Below are 26,221 nucleotides of genomic sequence, written 5' to 3' on the forward strand. Positions count from 1 at the left end.
GAGGTGATCCAAATGTAAGTGCAGAAGAAAGGTCTTTAACTTCCCTTAAGTACAGTGGCAGTGGATGTGGGTTGGAGATGCAATGAGCTTGAACCTGCAGGCGACCATCTTCACTGACACTTTGATGGAGGACTCATCTCTCCTGTTGTCCTGCAAGCAAACAATCATATTTTTTGGAACATGAACTTAATTGCTTTCTTAAAACATTTTTTTCTGCATTTGGTATAAAACAGACTCCAAAATCTCAGGCTCCCTCCCCACCGGAGAGGTGACATTCAATGTCCCAATTGTCAGTCTGGATAGCCGTGACCACCACCCAACACACAATAATGTCATGAAAGCATCATTTTAAAAAGGGCTATGCAAACATGGCCAAGAACTTTCATTCTAATGATGTGCAAAATGATTTGGGCACAAAACAAATTTTGCTGTTAGAAAACTTGCAGACTTCACTATATACAGTGTAGACCCTCTAAACTAAGTTTAGGGGATGTGATCTTTCAAGAAATGCAGACCAAACTGTTGTTGTTTGTTTACTTACACAGCATGTCTTGTAGAATTAACTGGAGTCACCAGCAACAGCATAGTGCAGTCATATCTCAAGTCTAATAACGGAAGACAGGAAAAGATCAGTAAAGAAACAACTTCCCCAAACCAAAGCACAAATAAAACAATAAGTAAAACAGGATGATCTAAAGTATGATTAAAGTTCAGCCTGATTAATATAAATGTCACTGACAGTTGCTAATATATTGGAAAACCAAAATACTTACTGATGTCTTTCTGTCCAACAACAGGAGTGCTGGTCCCGAGCCTCAAAGACAGTAAGAAGCAAGCAGAGGGAGAAAAAACAGAACATTTTTCAGAAACTGATTTGATCCTTAATGGCTGTGCAATCATTGTAACATTTTGCTTATGTTGTTAAATAAAGGCTAGATTTGACATTAATAGATGTCACAGATGTTCAAAAGCTGCCACAAAGCATGAAAAAAATGGACATCTCTGAAAACTTCGGCGCATCTTTGCAAATATGTGATGTCTTGATAAATTGAGCAGATACTTGAACTTTACACAGCTACATTCTCGCCTGAAAATATCTTAAAAGTTTATTTTATGACCCAGAAAAAGTAATACGTTTTTACGCACAGTACACACAGGCTCCGACAACCGTGGCTGACAAATGCGATCCTCCTTTTCCCCAGACTACCCTTTCTGGGTCACAAAATAACCTTTTAAGATATTTTCAGCAGCAAGAATGTAGCTATGTAATGCTCAAATATCTACTTAATTTATCAAAATATCACATATTTGCAAAAAGTGCTTCCACGTTTTCGAAGAGCTCTGTTATCCACCAGCGCGATAGCTGACCGGGAGGTCAAGGCTTGATAAAAGTCCGCGAGCACAGCTAACTCCTGCGGTCTTTTGCTACTCAGGTTAAACATGAGATATGTATATATATATATATATATATATATATATATATATATATATATATATATATATATATATATATTCACGGTTCGGTTCGATACTTTGGTGTCACGGTTCGATATTTTTTCGATACAAAAAAATGTTCATGCCTTTTTAATTTGGCATTTATTAAAATTATAAATATATATTTTAACTCAAAAGTACAGTTTTTAAATTTAACCCTAACCCTTGTGCGTGTTTTTTATTTTGACAGCGAATGCGCACCTGCGGACCACTTATGTGCAGCCCTGGTTATTTAGCTCGTCATATTGCAGCCACAGAAATTATTTTGTCCATGAAACCATAAAGCTGCACTTTTTGCCTTATAGTCTGATTTGTCATAACTTCTCCGTTTTGTGGTAAGCTTTTCTTTGGCTGTCACTTCTTCACCCTGACCTGTCTTATTTGGCTCAGCAGAACTGAAATATATATCCTGCTGCTTTTACACACGCACTCACACACATAACGCTCAGCGATTCTCTGCGCGATCAACCTCTCACATGTTTAAGCTTGCTGCGGGAGATTTCACTTGTCATGTTTGCATAGTAAGCTAACGATTAATAAGACAATGTCAGAGGAATTGGTGCACAAATTATCATCACTCACAGATCAGTGCTGTCGCTCTCTATACACAGTTCGCACGATTGCAAAGTGAAAGCAAAAAACAAGCGCAAATTCAAATGCGATTTCAATATGTCACATATTGACAGTGGCTCACCGATGCCAATGACATAATTACCCAGCTACATTTCTGAAAGAATGCAAAAGCATTGACATATATTTTTCCTTCCTACAATAGCCCGACGGGCAGGGCAGAGATAGATTTTGGTAGCCCGACTGAAAAAAATCGCTAGCTCCAGGACGTCGGGCTAGCGATATTGCAAGCCCTGTATCTGATTGAGGAATCACTCATCTTTGGAAAAGAGAGTTTATTACAGAGAAATGTCTCTTTCCAAAATAAAAGCTATACTATCCGCTTCTTCTGGGCTATATTCTCAGCAGCATAAGGAGAATCATGTGCTAACAGCTGTCTAAATGACTCGGCTAAAGTTAGTAGCATGCTTGTTGTTTTGGTCTTTGCACAAGGATGATGTCGGCGTAAATGTGCAGTCATATTCGTTGTGTTCCCACTAGTGCTTTCAGGTTAATCTCGTTGAAATGACCTTAACGCCACAACACGGCAAATCTCCGTTAACGAGCTTCAGGGTCATACGTCACATGAAAACCAAAATAATTCCAAACGCCAGATCTGAATGAGGGTGGGGGGGGGGGGTCCATGTTGCAAGGGGAGCTTAACTTCTGTCTTGCTAGCTTGCCCTGCGCTCTTCCTTCTGACTATGCTGTCTGTTTTGAGCGCTCAGTGGATCTGCGCTCGACAGTGCAGCCTAGGCGGAGTAGTCGAACGCAGATTCACTGAGCGCTCAACACAGACAGCATAGTCAGAAGGAAAGTTGATAAAATAAATTACAAATGTTGTATTGTTCGATACAACATTTGCGTACCGAACCGAAAGCACTGTATCGAACGGTTCAATATCGATACGAATATCGTTGCACCCCTAATATAGATAGATAGATAGATAGATAGATAGATAGATAGATAGATAGATAGATAGATAGATAAAAATTTATTTTATTAACTTTTCTTCTGACGATGCTGTCTGTGTTGAGAGCTCAGTGGATCTGCGTTCGACTACTCCGCCTAGGCTGCACTGTCGAGCACAGATCCACTGAGCGCAGCGCAAGCTAGCAAGACAGAAGCTAAGCTCTCGTTGCAACATGGCAAATTGAACCTCCCCCACCCTCATTCAGATCTGGCGTTTGGAACTATTTTGGTTTTCATGTGAAGCATGACCCTGAAGGTAAGCGAGTCATGGACTAAAGTAAAACAGTATGTTGGATGTGCCATGCAATGCTCAATTACATGGGTGGGAACTACTGCGTTAGCGCAGTTAGCTCGTTAACGTGTTGACGCTGTCCAGCCCCATGCACGGGGCGATCCGTGGTTAATGGAGATTTGCCGTGTTGTGGCGTTAACGTCATTTCAGATTAACGCTGACAGCACTAGTGGGGAACACAATGAATATGACTGCACACTACTCCAACATCATCCTAGTGCAAAGACAAATCGAAGCAGACAAAAACAACAAGCACGCATGCTACAAACTTTACCCGAGTCATTTAGACAGCCGTTAGCACATGATTCTCCTTATGGGGACCTGATATGTTTAATATGCTGCTGAGAATAAAGCCCAGAAGAAGCTTATAGTATAGCTTTTATTTTGGAAAGAGCCATTTCTCTGTAATAAACTCTCTTTTCCAAAGATGAGTGATTTCTCGATCAGATAGATTTATTATTTTTATTACTTTGTTGTTTCAGCAACATTAAATTTAAAAACTGTACTTTTGAGTTAAAATATATATTTATCATTTTAATAAATGACAAATTAAAAAAGCATGAACATTTTTTTGTATTGAAAAAATATCAAACCGTGACACCAAAGTATCAAACCGAACCGAACCGTGAATGTTGTGTATCATTGCACCCCTATTAGTTAGTTAGTTAGTTAGTTATGGCAATGGATTGAAAATACACCCCACCCCAACCCTAACGGCTGCACCTCCCGAAGAATTTTGTCTGGGCTCTTATCTCACTTTTTTATTTCAAACAATCAACAGAAAATTTCACAGACATATTTTTACGTGAGGTTTTTAAGGCTGTAGTGTTAATTTTTAAGTAACACGAGCCCAGCCGCAGCAGCAACGCTAGGCTAACACTAACTAGCTAGCAAGATTATAAACCTGGTGCTAAACTAAGAGAAGCCACAAAATCAGTTTGAATAAGAGTAAACATTTACTCACCAAGTCAGTGTATCAGGTAAAGATCCACAGCAATGACAACAATAATATCTTGAGCTGACGCTTTTCCAGGTTTGCTCAACATATTCCATAAAAAATGATGGTAACAATGAACGTGCGGACTGATCCGAGAGGGAGGAGGGCGGTGGTGACATGGCATTTTCAAAACACATCTTTCATCCTTCCGCACTGAGAAGCAAAACTTCCATCTCACTTAGTTTTTCTAAGTTAAGACAACTCAAATAAATTGAGTTTATCAGCGTTTGCATAAAAAGTACTGTTAACTTATTTAAATCGAGTTCTAATAACAAATTGATAAAAACTGAGTTCAGCCTATTTAATATTTTTAATTAAACACAATATTACATTTTACAGTGTATTGGTAAAGGCAGACTGCAGAGCCAGGTGCTTGATTTTATATGCCCGTGGTAATGAGAGTGAAAACACCTGAATTCAAAGAGTCATTGGATGAAAACTTTTATCCATAGAGCTTAGGCCACAGTCCACTTTGGTTCCTATTAAACTGCCAAACCGCAAATTTTATTTTATTTAATAAAGAAAAGAAAGCATCTCTGGATAGAAAATGTATATTAAGAAAAAATTAAAAGTGCTAATATCCATCTAGTGTTTCAGCATTATTGCATATGGTGCACTTTATATCTAGGTACACATTTTCAACATTAACGAGGTGCTTATTGGCACGGATTTTAGAAATATACTGGCTCCTTTTTAGTCATTGCAAAGTGCTTCTTGACAGTCTAGTAGTAGTCAAATACTTTAAAAGAAAAAAGAATAGGGAAGATGGTTTAAATTTAATCTGGAACACTTAAAGTGTCGTTTTTGTGTATTAAGAATTTATCTGTTGATTATTGTTGAGGGAAAATGGTTATTCAAGTCACCACCTTGTAAGATTTATGCCTTTAAGGCAAAATAGGAATCCAGTTCTTTTTGTACTTGTAATAAGTACAACCTCTATACTTACTACCAAGAAACATTTGGCAGTAAGTAAAGTTATTAGGAGGTTAATAGAATCTTCTTAGTTACCTTATAGAATAATGTCACAACAACTACAGTACTAGACCTATTTGTTACTTCGGGTTCCGTGACTGGCTATGAGCCAGAACCCGAAGTAACATCCAGAGGACCTGGCGAGGTAACATATATTGCTCGCATATCGTTGTCATTGCCAATAAGTTAGTCTTTTGGACTGATAATGAACCTTTTCCCAGGGTTACCTGTTGTGTTATTGTGTTTGAGGGTGATCTCGCTAACCTTGTATTTGTTGTTATATTGTTACCTGTGTTTGCCCCCTGCTTTATCTAAACATCATGGCAATAAAAACAAAACAACAAAAGCACACTAACCTTAAGTGTATCTTTAGAAAGACACAAACTGAAACACAAAATACCTCAGTACTCACTTCATTCACTCAGCTGTTTTATCTGCGGGATGAACGTGTTGTCTGGTTTGAAACAGTTTGCAGGAGTTGACGATGAATTCTCCCACAGCGTCAATCTACCTTGCTACTACAGTAGTATCTCTGAGCAGCCCTCACTCTCTCCCTTAGAGCGGATTGGTGAGGCTTGTATCGGATTGCGCTCTGATTGGTCGTTCGCTTCTCATAGAGCGGTACGTCAGTCCAGTTGCACCACCGCCGTCATGTTTCACCCCCCTCCTCAGTCGAACAACGGTGCTTTTTAGGATGCTGGAGCAACGCGGTATCATATCATCAGGACCACAAGTCTGAGTGGGATGGAGACAGTGAGTGAGGTATGTACAACGAGGACGGTTTTCCTCTTTTCCGTGCCAATAAGCAGTGAAAGATTACGCTTTTCTTCTCTTGTGGGATGCATTACGCAGGGATGGTTCTACTTTTTAAAATTTCTGCAGTATGAGTGGATTCATCCGTCCTCGCATCATCTGTCCTTCCACATTTCCGAGCGCTCATCCGCAGGTTTTCGGGTGTCCCCTCTATTGTTGAGCTTTGGTCTTTGCTTTAGTACGTTCGGGTTATCGGGATACCCGCCTGGGTCTTTAGGGATGCCGTTTGGCGACTTCGGTGCAATCCCAGCTGAGCACTCCCTGATCTCCGTCCTCTTTGGCACGGCTGTCACCTCTGCACTCACCGTTAGAAATGCGTAGTTTGTCCGGGGCAATGAGGACACCAGGTAGCCAAGTTACAATGCACCTGAATCAAAGTTTAAACGGATGCATTTATTCAATTTTTATGCGATTTTTTTTCTCGACGCTCGCTTGCAAAGAAAATAGATCTTGTAAGAAAATATTAAAATTTTAAAGATGGGCTATATTTGTCGTGACTGATGAATAATATAAGCTTTAGGAAATCGTTTAGATATATGGAAAGAAAAACGTTCTGCTGGATATTTTGCCCAAAATATATAAACCTTTAAATAAATGAAATAAAAGTCGTCTTGTATAATTGTTAGTGTTGTATCATAATTGTTATTTATTATCTGTTGGTAGTAAGTGATGCTCAGTGGATCACACTTTGGTGTCCAGTGGCAACATCTCCAAAAAGAAGAAAATGGATGCTCTTAAATTTCCCTCACATCACCTTGTGAAAATACCTCTTTTTAGTGAATTCACATAAGCTGTGTGAGCTTCCTTAAACCTTAATACCTATGCTTAATTTGAGGCTTTACTTAGTCTCCATGGTAATATTGAAATATCATTTTATCACTTATGTAGCAAACAGTCTGATGAGAATAATAGGAAGGCTTAAAGTTTAGAGCCAAGAGACTGCAAGCTCTTCCTAAGAGTTGTGTTTCTTGCTGCATCTGCTGGGTCATTTTAGATCACTAGCTGGATCAAACGCTAATCCTCTTTGTGATGCAGCCATATGATGGTTTCCATTGCATGTCCATCTGCCCATACAGCCATTAACGCTCACTGCCAGACTGCCTCTGCGTCTAGCAGCGTCTTGTTGTTTACGTTGTATGCAGCTGATCATGTGCCTATACTTGCTCATATAGGTTCGTGTACGTGTCTGTGCTCTGCTTACTCTGACTGCTTTCACTAATCACATTTCTGCAAGGTGTAATTAGTCGCGGGAATCTAAAGCTTTAATCCTTGGTTAAAGTACTGTATCTTTGCTTAGTCAGTGGTGCTTCCCGTGTTACACTGGGCTTACAATCAGCATTTATTTAGAGCACGTGAGTGCATTTTACATCGAGGCTGTTCGAAATAAATGGCAGCATACAAAAGAGATAATGTCAAGCTGACTCTATTATTGAATAGAAATCATCTGTAAAAATAAGGGCATTGTCATATATTAGATTATTAGTGATTCTCAGTGGTTGGAGAAATAGGTATAGTTTAGATAAATGCATTGTATATAAGAAATCTAATTATACATAAAAAGCTATCATGTTTATTATGTTGATCTGTGTAAAAATCACAGTTCTATTCTTGCACGGTAAATTTTAGCCATTCAAAGGGCAACTGAATGAAGTCAGGACAATAGCTCTGTATTTACCCATCCAAAACAGCCAGGACTTAGGCTGACTAATAATAGGCTGACATGTGCACAGCTTATTTTCTTGCTGTATTTGTGCCAGCTCTTTCTCTTCCCTAAAAGCACATATTGACAGACTCTTTACCAAGAAATGTACATTTCCTGGCGTATTTGAGAATAGCTCATTCAATAGGAAACAGCAGTTTTTCCCCATAGTCCAATTAAAACACAAATAATAGTAAAGTAATGATCCAAGGAGTAAACAGTAACATGGCCACAACCAAAGCAGCCCCATAACATTTAGGAAAAGGTGCTGTAAAGAAATCAGTGGCTACCACAGGACCACAATCTATGGATCTACAGTAATTTCTTGAGTGTCACTCACTCTGCTACTGTAAATCAGGATGATATACCTGCTTATACAGAGCAAAGTTATGGTTTCATGTACCTAGTATGTTTCTGAGAGTGGCTCTTCCCTATCTTCCTAAGAAATGTAATGCTTTTTTGTTGAGATGTTAAACCAATAACATGAATCTTTTACAGTGTGAGAATCTTAGTGGGTGTTTTGTGTGTAAAAGTGAGCCATTAGTCTATTAATGACCCTTAGTGAAATTGCACCATGTAAGGAGCATGGAATTGACTGATTGAATTAATGAAAGCAACCACAAGAAGCTTGTGTTTTGAAGTGGTGATCATTTGCACATACTGTGACAACAGTCATAATGATAACAATCAGGGATCACCGTGGTACCATTCTAGTACTGCGAACTGCTTCTTTACTGACGTGTGTCTTTTGTTCTAAAATATTCTGGTTCTGACAGTTTGGCTTTTTGCCACTTTGTTGCTGTTTGACTGTGATGACACAGTGTTATCACTGTTGTGCATGTTTTGGGTGGATAGGACTGTTTAAACGTCGCTTCTGGGTCTTAAAAGTGGAAATGCCTAAAAGCTTCTCCTGGACTCCTGTAGTAGCAAAAAAACCCTTTCAGTCGTATAGACGTTTATGGCAAACTCCATTAATAATCATCAAATTGTGTGTTTATAAAATTTTTAACATATTTAATGGATCTGTTGATATATTTATTATTTATTATCATGGATTAAATTTGTTCTTCAGCTCTGAAAATTTCAGTGCTCCCTATAATGCTATCTGGCATACTCTAAAATAGTGTTAAATTTTGATTCTACTTTGATGGCCTTTAATTCGAGAATGTTATTGGATGGCAAATAAATTGAGAACATGCTGCGTTGGCAGCAGTAATCTTTTTTAGGGGTGGACCTTTATTGGCTGTACATCATTATCAGCCAATGATCACTTTCCTGACTGCCAAAAAAACTGGCAACTATCACTGGTTGTGCATTGTATCTCATCAGTTTGCAGTCTGGGGTCGAGATCATAAATGTGCATGATAGAATTTCACTATGCTGTCATGAAGGACTGAAAGACTTTAAAACAAGGCAAGGCAAGGCAAGTTTATTTGTATACAGTGGGGCAAAAAAGTATTTAGTCAGCCACCGATTGTGCAAGTTCCCCCACCTAAAATGATGACAGAGGTCAGTAATTTGCACCAGAGGTACACTTCAACTGTGAGAGACAGAATGTGGAAAAAAAAAAAAATCCATGAATCCACATGGTAGGATTTGTAAAGAATTTATTTGTAAATCAGGGTGGAAAATAAGTATTTGGTCAATAACAAAAATACAACTCAATACTTTGTAACATAACCTTTGTTGGCAATAACAGAGGTCAAACGTTTACTATAGGTCTTTACCAGGTTTGCACACACAGTAGCTGGTATTTTGGCCCATTCCTCCATGCAGATCTTCTCGAGAGCAGTGATGTTTTGGGGCTGTCGCCGAGCAACACGGACTTTCAACTCCCACCACAGATTTTCTATGGGGTTGAGGTCTGGAGACTGGCTAGGCCACTCCAGGACTTTCAAATGCTTCTTACGGAGCCACTCCTTTGTTGCCCGGGCGGTGTGTTTTGGATCATTGTCATGTTGGAAGACCCAGCCTCGTTTCATCTTCAAAGTTCTCACTGATGGAAGGAGGTTTTGGCTCAAAATCTCACGATACATGGCCCCATTCATTCTGTCCTTAACACGGATCAGTCGTCCTGTCCCCTTGGCAGAAAAACAGCCCCATAGCATGATGTTTCCACCCCCATGCTTCACAGTAGGTATGGTGTTCTTGGGATGCAACTCAGTATTCTTCTTCCTCCAAACACGACGAGTTGAGTTTATACCAAAAAGTTCTACTTTGGTTTCATCTGACCACATGACATTCTCCCAATCCTCTGCTGTATCATCCATGTGCTCTCTGGCAAACTTCAGACAGGCCTGGACATGCACTGGCTTCAGCAGCGGAACACGTCTGGCACTGCGGGATTTGATTCCCTGCCGTTGTAGTGTGTTACTGATGGTGACCTTTGTTACTTTGGTCCCAGCTCTCTGCAGGTCATTCACCAGGTCCCCCCGTGTGGTTCTGGGATCTTTGCTCACCGTTCTCATGATCATTTTGACCCCACGGGATGAGATCTTGCGTGGAGCCCCAGATCGAGGGAGATTATCAGTGGTCTTGTATGTCTTCCATTTTCTGATGATTGCTCCCACAGTTGATTTTTTCACACCAAGCTGCTTGCCTATTGTAGATTCACTCTTCCCAGTCTGGTGCAGGTCTACAATACTTTTCCTGGTGTCCTTCGAAAGCGCTTTGGTCTTTAGCCATGGCGGCGTTTGGAGTCTGACTGTTTGAGGCTGTGGACAGGTGTCTTTTATACAGATGATGAGTTCAAACAGGTGCCATTCATACAGGTAACGAGTGGGGGACAGAAAAGCTTCTTACAGAAGACGTTACAGGTCTGTGAGAGCCAGAGATTTTCCTTGTTTGAGGTGACCAAATACTTATTTTCCACCCTGATTTACGAATAAATTCTTTACAAATCCTACCATGTGAATTCATGGATTTTTTTTTTCCACATTCTGTCTCTCACAGTTGAAGTGTACCTCTGGTGCAAATTACTGACCTCTGTCATCATTTTAAGTGGGGGAACTTGCACAATCGGTGGCTGACTAAATACTTTTTTGCCCCACTGTAGCACAATTCAACAACAAGGTGATTCAAAGTGCTTTACAGAGACATTAGAAACAAAAACAAATAAAAAGCATGATTTAAAATTGATTAAAACAAGCAAACAAACAAACTAATTAACAAACAAACAAAACAGTATATAAAATCAAAACAGATAAAATCAGAACAATGGATAAAATCAGTAGTTAAATGCAAGTTTTGAATACAGTTGTATTTCATAATGACTGGAACAAAATGGAAGATACAGAACAAGAAGACCAAAACAACCACATAAAAACCCAAAAACTAAACACACGCAAAAACATCAGTATCAACCAGGGATGCAGATTGTGAAATTCTGGGATATAAAAATCTGGCTGCTATCCAATGCCAGTACTGATATTTAATTTAGCCTCTTTACTTTGTTTTGTTTTTTCCTTTTTGTGTGTTTTCCCCCCAAGGAAACAAAGAAATATTTTTTATTAAAAAAAAAAAAATAGCTGTGATGTGTCTTAAGGTTCTTTATCACACTTAAAAAAATGTAACCGGCAAAAAAAATGATATAATCAACATTATTGGCCACTGAGTTCAGTTAATGTCATTTTTTTTCCCAGGTATACCAATATATCAGTCAACCGGGCCAGTGTCAAGTGATACTGATATTTGGATCTTGTATTAAATTAAAAAATGTCAAATAAATTGTTTTAGCTCAAACCTGCATCCATCGATATCAAATGTGAAATGTGATATACTCTCAGTCAATCCAGAGAATATCTAACGTGACAGATCACCTCCAAATCAGATTTACATATTTCTTCCTCTGGTTTGTAGTGGAATTTATCCATGCAGATGATTTTGTTGAGAATGGCCAAGTTTTGGAATCTAAAATCCCAAAAAGCAAATAAAAAAATAACCAAAAAAAAAACCCTGTAACAATCCAAAAAAAATAAAATAAAATTAGGGATATTTTCTTTCTACCCAACATCATCTGTCAGCCAGAAGAGTGCAGTTAGCTGTCATGGCATCACTAACATCTTGTCAGTGGGAGGAATTTGTTTCTGCACAGTAATTCAATTGGTGTGTGGTCTTCCAGGGGAAAAATCTGTTCCTTTAAAGTTTTTATAACATTATCAGTTCTCAGACATATCGAGAAGTACTTGCTTTATTGATGATCAGACAGGGAGCTGCTGCAAGATTAAACAGAAACCAAATCAATCAGCGCAGTAAGAGGCACACAAAATATTTAAATAAGTTCTACAGTTTTATTTTGAAAGTGTCAGGAAAATCCAACCAATAATTTAAATCGGCAAGGCTGTTATGGGGTCTAATATTTAATGATTTGAGGTACGGAAGATCCTAAATTGAAGTCACTGTCTAATATTTAATGATTTGAGGTACTGGATTGTACGGAAGCTGAAAAACTTCAAGAGGTTGTCGCACATCAAGTTAGGCTGAGAGGGAAAAGAAAAATATGAGCCTGGAAAAAAGAGGCTTCATAATGCACAGGATCAGTACCTTTTGAGGTCCAACTTTAAGAAAGGAGAGCTCAGGGAGAAAAGTGAGGGATGGGTCAAAGGATGAAGCAGAGTTTGCATTGATGTGAAGAGATCTGTAGAGAAGGATGGATGAAGGGAAAGGCTGTATGGGTGAAAGAGAAGAATGGGAAGCCCTCCAGTACCTGAATGCTTACAGCACATATTTGCAAAGTGCACAATTTGAAGTACTTTGCAAGTATTTTTCCCTTAACATTCCCAGTAGCCTGTCCTCTTGGGAAAACACCAAAATCATTCAGAAAAGTTGACCTGTTTAAACTCAGTTTGTTAGATGACATTAATAACTGTTTTCAAGAACCCCAGAAGATTTACAGCACTTAACATCCCAATCGCAGAAGCCATGTAATCACTCCCTCCAGTAGTAATGCTTTTACTTTAGCTGTTCAAATACCTCATGTTCAGAGTAATGAATTAAAATGTCTAAATCCCAAAACTGTAACATTTTATATGTCCTATTTTTGTGTCTATCCTGATCCATACAGTTATATCAGCTAAAGTAGTTATTCTGCTACTTTTACCACAATAAAATTAATCCTAGGGAAACAACTATATTAACCATAATAATTGTCTTGTATACAATTCCTTCTTTGCAGCAATCTGACTATGATTTCTTACTTTGTAAGACACAGCCTGATACGGTTTCTGTTATGCATGAAAACAACGCTAACATGCATCCATCTATGGTTCGTTTTTTGGCATTGTACTGTGACCACTAGATAACGTTAGGGTCTCGGCCATGTTTGCTGCGTTTTGGTGGAAGAAGTGTGCAGTACGAAGTGATTTAGCAAGTGAGTGATGACACAAAGGTTAGAAAATTATATTTTTACCCAGTGTATCAAACCTAATGTATGCACGGTAAAACCCATTCTCAGATGCTAATCACGACTAAAAACTACTGACATTTACAGGAGGTTTAATGCCAGCAGTGTCAGCTTTGCCTCCTCTAGCCAGTGTTGCCAACTTAGCAACTTTGTCGCTATATTTAGCGAGTTTTCAGACCCCCTTAGCGACTGTTTTTCTAAAAAGCGACTAGCAACAAATCTGGCGACTTTTTTCTGGTGTTATTGGAGACTTATTTATGATGACTTTTTGATGTGAAAACAAGTATCACTCTTCTCAACAAGCAGCGGGTGCTGCCGTGGGCACCTTGCCCGTGCCAAAACTCTCATGGGCAGAGGATAGTCCTCTTTCTTTCTCTCCTACAACACAAGTTACAATTACATTAGACAGGCCAATTATGCAAATTAGGCAATGACACCATTTTGCAACTTTTAGGACAACCAATAGCGATTTTTCTTACTGTGGAGTTGGCAACACTGCCTCTAGCTGATACACAACTTCACACAGCTCCCTGCAGACAGGCAAGTAGCATTAAGGTAGCGACTAGCAACTATGGTTAATAACAAAAACAATAAAATGAACATGGGAGCTAGGCAGCATGTGCCCTGGCTCTCTACAACTTTATAACAGATAGGGTTAATTCACATGGTAAACCCATTATTTGTTAATAAAATGTGTTGTTTTTCAAATGCTGAAGCTGAGAAAAGTCTAACATTAACTAGACAGAAAAAGTAGCTGTGTAGCTTAAAAACGCTAATTTGATTAGCAATAAAAATGTGGAGGCAAGTCCACCAGAAGCACTGCAACACCTCAGACAAACTAAGTAGAAATGTTCTTTGTTTTTTGGCACAACCTTTTTTTTAAGACAAACTTAAAATATTTTCATATTTACACCTTACATTTTTGTTAATATTTATTTTTATATATAGAATTATGCTGTCACTGATATCTTTGTTGTATTGTATTAAATATATTTTTTTAAATGCCTCTTAATTTTATGTCTTTTTTTTTTTTTTTGCCTCGGTGGTATAGAAAAATGGCATGGAGTATTTTCAGGTCAGTGTTTGCTTATGACTTTTCTAACAGCTAGCAAATACTATTTGTTTTTCGCGGTTGATGAGATACTTTGTCTTTAGCAAAACAAATCCTACTTATCACCGGAAAATTCCAGCCCAGAGGCAGTGCGGTAGCAGCAATGAAACATAGATTTAGAGGATACAAATTTAAATGCTGATGGTGTTGTTTTTCAGTGGCAATTACAAAGAACAAACAAAATAGATTTCAGAATAAAAAGTTATAGCAAAAATGCTGTTCAATGTCTTTTTAATGCTACAGCTAAACTAGATAAATGCATCACGCAGAAATGTGCCTTAACTTCGTCGGACATTTAAATTTAAATTTTTACATTTTAATATAAAACTCCATTATCTTCACTGGACTTTGACTTGTTTTCTGTCTCCAACATAATTGTATTTTATGGTCCTTTATCACATATAGCACTCTCCTGCTTTTCAGCGTCTTGTTAGTGTGTCTCTGCATCCGAATGTTCCCAGCTTTAATCATTCTGATCCTCCTACAGACCTACTGTAATTACTTTTTGTTTTCAATCTTTCAACAAGACTCTGGAGGAGCCTCTGTGTTTTTTCCCTCTCATTAGTGATATTCTTCTCATTTATGAGAATGCATCAAGAAAAAAAAAGCCCGTCATGATTTGGAATGCAATTCTAGATATTTCCTGTTACTTACATTTTGGATTTGTTTTGTGCTAAAGTTGCACAAATTCCTTAATGACAATATTGGTTGATTTCGTCAAGCTATTTATACAGTAAATTCTGATCTTGCCTTGTTTAGCATACCACATAAAACTTGTGGCGTTAGAATAAATCTGATCAGCGTTTCTTTTACTCTGTTTCATAAGTACAAATACTGAGATAGAAGAATTGTATTTTACTGAGAGGTACATAGGAACAATTCCAGGCAGTGACTGGTTTTGAGCTACCTTATTAGAGGAATGAGCCTGAACTGGGGCCTGTTCTTGTGTGACTTGATTTCCCCAGTGACCAGCAGACCAAACCATTTTTATTGCCGTGACAAAAAGAGCCATGAACAAGTTCTTTAGGAACCATGACCCTCAAATGACAAAGAAGAAAAGTTCCAAAATCAGCTTTAGCAGTGCTTCTGCAAGTCATATAGCTAGCAAGATTGTTTTAAGGAGCAGAGCATGAGAAGCATTAACAGTATTTTTAGGCTTACATTAACTGGTGTGCAAATGTTTGTTTTTGGGTGTAGTCATCTAAATCTATTTGCTGGCAGCACATAAAATAAAAACAAAAGCCAAACTAATACAGCCAAGGGAGAAAATACCAGAGCAGAATTAGATTCCTATTGATTTATTAATAATTTCTCATTACTGCCTAAGAAAAAAACATAATGATAAGGTGTGTTATTAATACAAATTAATACTTACTACTATAAATACTAATAGTGCTACTAATATGTTCCACTACTGTTTGTTGCTCATGGATATTTCCACTACAGTCCATATGCATTAAGATGCTCTGTAGTCAACCATAACTAAGCAGTGTTGTAATCCTTCAGCATATATTCTCTGACTGCCAGTCAGTCTCAGCCACGTCCTGGCAGAGCAGCTTCATCGTCTTTAACAGTTTCTGAATTTGTTTCAAATCGGATTTATTTTCCTCATGCTTCAGCAGTTCACAATCCCTACAAATTTATTCTGAAGTAACAAATTACTATGCACAGAGAGCAATTTTTTTTCCTCTCTACAAATAACCCAAATGACCCTTGGAGGGATTGAATAGCCATCCTTATCTACCTTAGACTCTTGAAAGGATAATAGAATGGATACACTACTCAGTGTTCCTTTATCCAGGATACTGTCATAGGAATTTTGTATTCCTTATCAGACATTTTGTCCAATTCCAGTCTTCAGAGATGTGCCCTTTATACAGAGTAGTATAAAGTGGAAAGCAAAGGTTTTGAAGGTCAGATTACTGATTACCGTTGACGATGACGTATAGTTAGTTAGATATTTCTGTCCCTACAAACATCTTCACGGTGAATTGAGAGTTTGTGTATAATTTGATAATCATTCTATGGACTTATGACTGATTTTTTAGGAATACTTTATAATTCTAATAGTGAGGAGAGCTATGCAGGCAAAATTTCATCCACCTCCGTACTCAGTTAGTGGAGTAAATTTGGTCTGTTTACCAACAGAAACCAGCCACTCCAGACTTATGTTCCTTTATTTAAACTCCAATTGAAGGGACACACTCACACAACGCTCAGTGTGATGTGATTGTGCCCAAATCAGCCAGTTAAACATTTACACTCATTACATCCTTTCTAGGGATAATCTCTGGACCTCATCTTGATTTTGCTGGTTCGGTTTACCCTAATTCACCTTACAGAGTAGAATAACAACACAGATTAAACACAAGATAAAGACTGCCTGTGACAGTCACTGTAGGGAGGGAACCCAAATGCAGGACAGACAGGAGGCAGGGTAGAAGTCCAGAATCCAATCTTTCATCTAAAAAACAAACAATTATTATACCTACAGTTCAAATGAAGAACAGGCAAAAGTCAGCGTCAATAAAACAGTTCACACAGTCATAAGCGAAGAGATAATACGTCAGGGAAAACAAAACAACGAAAACATGGAGGTATGTAAAGAACACAAGGAATAGAAGTAAAGTCTGGATAACTTGACTAAAGAAGGAAGGAAATAATCTGTTTAGTTTTAAGTGAACAACAAAATGTATATATATTTACCAGACATCTTGCTACTGGGTTGGAACCCCTTTTGTCTTTGTAGCTGCCCTAAATATTCATGTCATAGATTTAAGGTGCTGGAAGCATTACACAGAGAATATGGTTCATATTGAGATCATAGCATCACACGATTGCTGTAGATTTGCACAATATCTGTGCTGCATATCTATGATGAAAATTTCCCGTTCCACCACATCCCAAAGGCGCTGAAGTGGATTGAGATCTATTGACCGTGGAGATCATTTTATTACAGTGAATTCATTGTAAGTTTGAGAGGATCTGAGTTGTGACATGGCACATTACCATGCTGGAAGCAGCCATCAGAAGATGGGTACACTGTGGTCATAAAGACATGAACACGGTCAGTAACAATACTCAGGTAGGCTGTGGTTTTTAAACTCAAATTCTAGCCCTAAAATCTGAACGTTGTAGTAGTCCATCTACTGCAAGGTTCAACCTGTGCATTTAAAAGATGGTCATCAGCATACTTGGTTGTAACAAGTCATTATTTCAGTTACTTTTGCCTTTCTGGCAGCTTGACGTGCTCCTCTGGCATCACGATACACTTTCACCTTGAGAGCTGCTGCTCGCTGGATATTTTCTCTTTCTCAGACCAATCTCGGTAAACTCTAGAGATGGTTGTCTGGGGAAATCCCAGTAGATGAGCAGTTCTGAAATATTCAGACCTACCCGCCTGGCACCAACAGCCGTGTCATTTATTATTCTTCATTCTGATACTCAACTTGAACTTCAGCAGCTTATTTTGTCCTTGTCTGTATTGTCTAAATGCATTGAGTTGTTGCCATGTGATTGGTTAACCAGATATTTGTGTAAATGAGCAGATGAACAGGTGTATCTAACAAGGTACATCGAGCGTATACTGAGGGGGGTTGATAGGCTAATTGAACACAGGTGTGACTAATCAGGGCAGGGCATACAATCACAAAGGAGGGGGAAAACTAACAAAGACAGGAAGTTAAAGTGACGGAATACACAAAGGCCAAGAATAACAAAATTAAAGGAATTACTCAATTAAAACCAAGACAATATCGTTCCGTCCAGAGCTAAAACTGCTCATATGTAGATTGGGTGATTGGTAATAATAATCTGACCTTCCACCAATCAACAAAAGACTGATGTATGCATGCTACTAAGTTTCCCCAAAGTAACTCTGTTCCTCCTCTTAACCTAAAAGTAACCTATTCTAATAGTGTGACTTCCTGAATTACATTTTCTCATTCATTAAAGAATCCAAAATATTCTCTGCTGCCTTTTCACAGGATCACAGCTTTGTACTGTTGCCAAAAGCCAAGAACAAAAAACACCACAGCACATTGTTGCATTGTCAAGTCAGCCAACATTTGAACTGTGATTGTATAACAGCTGGTTGCATAACACCAGAAAGAGTTCAAACTTCATGTCGATAGATTTAATTGGTGTTTTTGCTGCTGTTTTCCAAAAATATAAATGTTCCAACCTTGTATTTAAAGTTATGAGATACCAAAATAGATGCTCTCAGCGGTGTTTGAATTTCATTGGAAATAATGAAGTCTGTCAATCTGTGAAGATAAATTATTTACAGATAAAATGTGAAAATCACAGATTGCTTTGACTGGCTGTGCTTGTCCAAGTTACACAATAAAGGCCTGGCATAAGTGTAAATAAATAATAGCAACATATGATATAATGATAAGTTAACAGCCAGGTAAATGTTCTCTGCTCATTTATACATTTTAGCTGATTCAAGGTATAAGCGCGAGCAGGTTAAAACAAAATGATCCAGTTTGAGAAATTCTCCAGGCACTGAAAGCTCAAAGTGACAAAGATCTGTTTGCTTGTTGACCTTGACTGAAGAGCATTTGTGTCTTAAAACATGAACTGAATTCTGACAGCAGCCTTGCTTTATCCATATTTATATTGGTGTCATTCAGGGCCCTGTGTGCCAACATGGCAAGCAGACAAAAGAAAGCTGCCCGCAAGTGAACAACGCAGAGCCTTTCAGAGAGTGAATAGGTGGTTTCTGGAGGTCTCAACTAGTTAATATTCCAACTATATACAGTATTAATTCAGCTATATAGTGAAATACCGCAGTAAACTAGAAATAATTGATCCAGAGCTGCTACTACAAGAACTATGAGCTGCCTGTGATCTCAGTGCCATTCTTCCCTCTCAGGGCACAGAGTAATGGAACAGCCTGTGAAGGTGACACTAAACCTGCACCTTTCACCAATCAGTGTGCAGCCTGCTTGGAACTGATATTTCCAAGAATCCCCAGACAATTAATGAAGTGGAGCCTTGATGGTGACTGCAGACCTCTAAGTCCCACATCATACAGTATAATGTGCTTTGTTGTACAAGTTGAGGTGTGTCATAAACATATATATATCCTAAAGCTTTAGGGCTGTCATTGTAGTGGTTGCTTGAAAAGGGGGCTTCTAGCTTTGAGTTAAAGAGAGCAATTTTAGTCAAAGGAATCAAGCATATGATCTTTCCCTTCAAGTTTTTCAAGCACTTCTTCTTCCAGCATGCCTGTGGAGAACTGCAAGGAAGCTAGTGTTGTTGTTGTTTTTTTAGCTTTTCCTTCATACAAACATTTTCCTTCATCAACTCAGTAATTGTAGATGATACATTTTTGAACAAGGTAATGACGCCCCCCGAGTTTTTGTAAAAGTCACTTATTCAGGAGGCATTCTCCCTCGGAGGGCAGATAGGTGGGGAACATGTATTCGGTGATATTATTTTATATTCAGTGACAGTAATAAGAGGTGTTGCATTTGAAAAAAAAAGGAATGAATCCCCGACAAATTAAATAGGCTTCTTCAAATAATGGGGTTGAAATCGTCTGTTATCACTTTGCTGGGGAGATATTGGATGATAGTGTCATGTGGGGAAAACTCTATGTTATGTTTTCTATCTGCTTACAGCAAGTTGAACCATACTAGACCAGGATTAAATATCTGCTCCTGAAGGATATTTGAAAGCTGAAATGAGGTACAGAAAATATGCCAGGACTGAAAGGAAGAATATGAAACAGAAAGAAAAAAAATATTATTATTATTATTATTTTAAACTCTAGCCTCCAGCCAAATGAAAATTTCTTTTGTAAACAGGATATTTTTGAGTTGAATATAGCTTTGCAGCTGTGGTGGGGCATGATTGCCTGGCCAGCCTGGGGTGCTGTAAAAGGCTTTCCTCCAGCCCAGTCACTTACTGTAGGCAGCAGGAAAAACAACTTTGACAGATCAAAGAAGTATTCATTAACATATTCAGCACATTAAAATAGAAAAAGCATGTGTAAGTCTCAGACCACTTGGCAAAGTCACTTTAAAAGCTGTTTGACATAGTCAAAGTCATATAAACAAAGTGGGTAAACTGTATTAAAATACACATTTTTTCCCTCAGTCACACAAACAAAAATCAAATTTGCCCTTACTTACAAGAAAAAAGTGACATGACAGTCTTTAAACAAGTGTTCAAATAAATGTATATCTCATGAGTCCAAAACATATCCCAGTCAAAACAGTCAAATCCTTGGGGGGTTCGACTGTTTTTGGGAACTTTTGTTTATATTTGAATATTTTCTGGTTGAATTTTCAGTTTGATTCGTAATATGTTTATATTATCATCTTTATGTTTGTCTTTAGCATTCCTATTTGCAGTCACTATTTTTTTTAACGAGAGTATTAGTTCCCTGAAGTTTTCCCTTCATGTCTGCCTTTCGTTTTCATTTCATCATGTGAAGTTTACTATAGTGTTTGAGTCCCTTTTTAGCTGTTTCCTGATTTAGTTTGGCGGTTAGTTGTCTCGTGTGTTATGCATTTAGTCTTACTTCTCCACTTCGTTATCCTAATTAGTTTAGCCCGTGCCTAGTTCCCCAGCTGTGTCTAATTCCCTCATTAGCCCTCAGTGTGTCTGTGTGTGTCTATATAGCCCTAGTTTCCCTTTGTCTCAGTATTATTTTCCCTCTATTAACACATTCTTCTGTTTTCCTGCCATTGAGTGTGTGGATCTCGGGTTTCTGTTTATGCTCTTTACCATTACACATAAAGAAAGGTTGTTTTTTTTTTTGTGTGTGTGTTTCATGACACTGAGGCAGAACAAGTCAATTGTTATGTAAGTGGAAATGCCAGTCTTTCAGGTTGCCGAATGCTGTTAATAAATAATGCTTAGTATATGGTCTTTAAGAAAACAAAGTTGTTTCCCTGCAGAAATATTCAGTGGGTCATAGTGGGTCAGGGTCATATTTGTTTATTATTATTTTTTACTGATCAGAAGTTAAGATTTCATTGTTTTTATTTTGAAGCTTCTGGGCCTGTCATTAAAAACCCCTAAGATTTACAGCTGACAAGTCTCACTTTAGTTTTTATGTAATGAGAGTTAGACCTTTTCAGCTGTCTTAAACAATAACAACACCAGCGATAACAATAAAAATAGTCATTTTACTTCAGTGTTTTAGGCAGTGTAGTTAGCAGTGGTGCCAGCTGTGCATTGAGAATTTCAATGTCATCCCAGTGCATTCAGGGGATTTAGTCATAGGCACATCAAAGCAAAAAATATTATGTTGTGTGAAGCAGTAGCTAAGAAGCACCCAAAAGTCACCTTGGTTGGAAAATAAAACACTTTCTGAGCAACTGAATAGCTCCAGCTTATTAGCTTACTAGTTTGCATTAGTTTATTTCTTCATGCTTATGTAAAATATACACGATGTATCATGAAAATATGCTTATATAAGTTGGATAGTAGAGGTAGCTGTTTTCTTCTGTGTTGTGTATGTATTGTAAGCCGCAATACTTACACACAAGAAACGAATGAGGCCAGTCCAGAGCCACAGCTATGAAGATTGACTCAACTATCTATACACTGACTTCTTAAACCATAGAGCAGAATTCACAACATGCTATTAATTGTGTGATAAATCCATAAACATGACAATTTTACATTTAATTAGACGTTACAGTAATATTCTTTCAGGGACTAGTGCGCTCTTGTTAACCTTCTTTTTATCCCTTTTCCATCCATTTGCTTTGGAGGTTTTATTAAGTGTCAGGGGTAAGTGTCACTTTAATTTGTACGCTAAGGTTTGGGCTGTTTTTTTTTTTTTTGTTTTTGTTTTTTTGTTTTTTTTATGGGGGGGAGGGTGTTAATGTAAGGTTTTTATATTGGGTTTATATAATTCTGTTGTTTCCAAAACACAAGTCATGACCAGTCGATCTGTGCAAAATGTTATCAAGCAGCAATGAGACTAGTTTCCTTGTTTAGTCTGGTAGCTCCATTTGAAATCCTCCAAATATATCCTGCTCCGTATTTTGTGGGGGCTTTTTAAATTTTTATAGAATAGGTAGAAACCACCATAAAAAGAGAACTTACTAACAGGACCAACTGATACTGTAAAAACATGTTCATGAAGTTAGCAGCCAATCAAAAGCAATCTGGCTTAAACGGACTAAGAAGGAACTTTAAAAAAAAAAAAAAAAAAAGCTTGTTTGATGTATTGGGTGAATTTAGGGGCTACACATGGCTCACATGGTAAGATTATAAGATTAATTTGAACTGTGAGGCATTCAGATCTACTCTAAGAGAGCCCAAGAATAAAAAATGTGGTGCTGAACATGAGCAAAACGGTTCCATTTAATGAACAGTAAGCTTTGATACATACTTGAAATAAGTATTAGTAGCCATACAGTAAAAATTGTTCTCCTAAGGGCCACATGGAGAACATGTTGCCCAGCTCACCTATAATAAGCACATCCCCAGGGATAATATTATGGAAAGAAATATGCATTCACCTGCCACTGCCTCCTCATTAGCCAGGCCCTGTCTGCCCACGAGGTTATGCTGCTATGTAGCGCTGGGTCGAGGGAAGGAAAAGCAAAAGCCTTGAAGCGAGTCAGAGTGAACGTTAAGAAATACTGCAAACAAATTGTTTTGTTTTTTTTAACAATCTAATAAATTATACCTCAATTAAAAGCCAGGGATTTGGAAAATAATTCATTTTAAATGAAAGGTTGGAGCAGCCAAGAGAAGTACTAATGAATTAAAATTAATTACAGTGCATTTACTAATCTGAAAAATGAAGGCTGTTTAATTTTTTTTCTGGTGCTGTGCTGTATTTCTTAATGCTTTGTATTTGTTTGTCGGAGCACATTTCACCAGCTTCTTTGGATTAAAATTGACAAAACGTGGGCGTACGTAGCCCACATTATGTTCCTCCTTGTTTCAGGGCACCTTTTCTTGTGAATGTCCCCTCACTAATGATGTCTGACAGGGACAGGTTGAAAGATAAAGGTTAATCACTCTGTGTCCAAGTGCTTAAAGACCCAAATCCTTTCTGCAGTGCCATCCTTTGTATTTCAGGAGAGTACCTGCGTAATTGGTTTGTAGAAGGGGAAACGTTTCACGACAAAGTGTAGATAGAGAATGTTTTGATGTGTTTGTAATGACTTCAGAGTTGCAGAGGGTTTGCTCTCTAGAATAACAACTCATTTCTAATTTCTTATTCAATCATTTTTCAAACAGGCCTGCAACTACTGGGACTAATTATGGATTGGTTGCTGTCCTTTTGGATTTCACTGCTGAAAGCTGTCATCTTCCTTTTGGTGGACAAGAGTATATTAAACCTAAGATGTTAAATCTTACATTTGTTTGTTACACCTCTATAAATTATGGCAAATATGGGAGAAGACTGCAGCGGACAGTGAAATAGAATATTTCTCATATAGCATGAAGGAATCTAGAAAGCAAGTATATGAAATGTTTTTTTTTTTAAACTGGATCAGTGGTGGAAAATGACTCAACTCTACACCCCCCCTTTTTTTTTTTCTTTTTCAGAATTCATTCAAAATAGAGCATTCATTCAATAACACAGTGTAAATGATTTTTAACTTGTTGGATCCTTGGACTAGTTGGACCACGCATTCCCTCAACCTGACATTAGCAATCAGGCTGAGACATCATAGCAAGTTCACAACTAGCTTTCTAAGTTAAACCATGTTGTTTTTCTGCACCTTCACTTAAAAGGGGTGGCATTGGCACCATTTGACTAATCACAATTCTGGATAGTGAATACTGCTGATTTTTCAGAGGAAGCTGAAACTACTGAGAGAAAAAAATATAAAGGGGATAAACACACATTACACATGGAAATAAACACTTGCTACAGACTAAACAGCGGTGTAAGTGTCTGTGTTTGACTGTGTGTAAGAAGAAAAGGCTCGAAGGCTGGAAAAAATGCTGACAGACAAGTTGACAGATTTTTCAATATGATGAGTCTATCATTAATGCACGGATGAATTATAATCAGTATTTCATTGAACTGATCTTTAAAAGACAGTTTTCCTTTCTATTCTTTCAGCTGCATCCTCGGTGGTGTTTTAATGATCTGTGAGCAAAGAAGGAATAAATGTAAAAAAATAGAATTCCAATGTAAGATTGGTCTACGTGTATATTTGGAACGAGCTGAACAAGTGCAAATTGGTGCTCTGTTCTTAATGCTTATAAAACAGATGACAGCCAACAGGGAGGGGAAAAAAGGAATAAATATGCATTTAAGAATCTAATTCATTACTGATGTTCATTTAAGAAAGACAAAGAGTTGAGATACTATTAAAAATTTCAGACCCTGGTAGGGGGATCTTACAGAAATGCTATTCCCCAAAGAACTAATTGGTCAGTAGGCAGCGATTTCACATCGGTTGATCTCTAATCTGGAGCAGGTTATGTCTGCAGCGTAGGTTACCATGGCGATGTACCCTGGTAAGAAGTGAACGGCCTTCATAGTACAGAAATGTTAACCCTGAAGTTACCTGGATGAGACACAATCCTGCTTCATAGTACACGCTCAGATGGGCCAAACCAACTGATATCTCCAGCTGAGTTTTCCCTGATACCTTCAGGGACGTCTTGGAAAACAGAGGTCAGGGGCCATCACATCAGCAAATAGCATTCTCCCAAACATTCAGGTATTGTTCCCTTGGAGTTTTTCTACATCAGCTAGCTCAGCGAAGAGTAATGTGATTTCACAGTAATTTACAGAGCTTTTGTTGACTCTCTCAAGTGCACTGACTTGTGAAGCGCTAAATTTAAATAATCACAAAACAGAAAAGCAGTCTATCAGCAATGTGTTTTTCAGATTTTTATAAAATGGCTGTAAAAAGTGCTAAACTGTTCAAACAGCAAACATCTACTGTATATAGTAATTCATGCGATGCAGAAATACTTCCAGGTATCAGCTGAAGGTTAAAAATAAATTACTGGTCCTTTCATACAGAGTTTCAGTTATTGGGTTTGATTGATAGTGTCAGTACTCTTGCTGCAATCCATCATATGGATTGCACATAGTTTTGTTGCTCACATTATATGCCATGCATCCAGTAATGCCTCTGTGTGATTTATTGCTCTTATGTAAGGTCTGTCAGGAGATCCTTAGTTTTATTTGAAGTGGAAACAATGAGCATATACTGAAATTTAGAAAAGAGTTTCTACCTTTAAATCTTAGACTGTATATAAAAACGTTAGTTCAGTGGTGCTGGGAGTGTGGTGTACTTTATTTTAAGAATTAAGAGGTGAACAAAGTGTCAGTGTTCAGTTTGCAACTGGCCTGTTTTTGACAGTTTCACTGTAGTTTGGCCTTGAAAAATCATGAAAAATCATGAAAAAACAGTCCCCTCAAAACACGAGCTAATTTTCTTTTTCTTCTTTTATTTGTATTTGCCTATTCTGTGCGAGCATTTACTTACTTTTTTCCATTTCGCAGCCCAAACACACCGCTTTTAATGAAACGTGTGACATACAAGGGTGGAGAACTGACAGTCTGATGTTGAACTGTCCCAGAAAACGCTGCTGTTATTAATCTCTATTTCACACATTGCCGCATACACAGCAGAGCATATATTTGCTATTTTTCACACCACATATAGAAACACTGCATTCAGTATGAGCTTCGATTTAGCGTGGTGTGTTGTTGTGAAGATTTTCTGATGCGTCTTGCACATTCTCTTCACTGTAATCTGTCTCATCGCTGAATTACAGTAAAACTGCCAAGACATAATTACAGACAGTAACTATGATGAATCCAACTCTGTAATTACTCTGCAGTTCAATTTCACTCATCACTGACTGTCACTACCAATTACTATCCTCATTTTGAGACATTTAGA

At 37.9% G+C, this 26,221-nt stretch overlaps 1 protein-coding gene across 1 annotated transcript in view; it reads left to right on the forward strand.

Moving 5' to 3' along the window:
* Positions 1–5,966: 5,966 nt before the first annotated feature.
* b3galt1b (UDP-Gal:betaGlcNAc beta 1,3-galactosyltransferase, polypeptide 1b) overlaps positions 5,967–26,221 on the forward strand; it is a 62,428-nt gene continuing 42,173 nt past the window's right edge. The window contains exon 1 of the mRNA XM_082507538.1: positions 5,967–6,098. The gene's annotated coding sequence lies outside the window, so the exon portion shown is untranslated. The remainder of the gene's footprint in view (positions 6,099–26,221) is intronic.

The sequence above is a fragment of the Aulonocara stuartgranti genome (assembly GCF_965226115.1).
Source record: "Aulonocara stuartgranti genome assembly, chromosome: 16".
NCBI lineage: Eukaryota > Metazoa > Chordata > Actinopteri > Cichliformes > Cichlidae > Aulonocara > Aulonocara stuartgranti.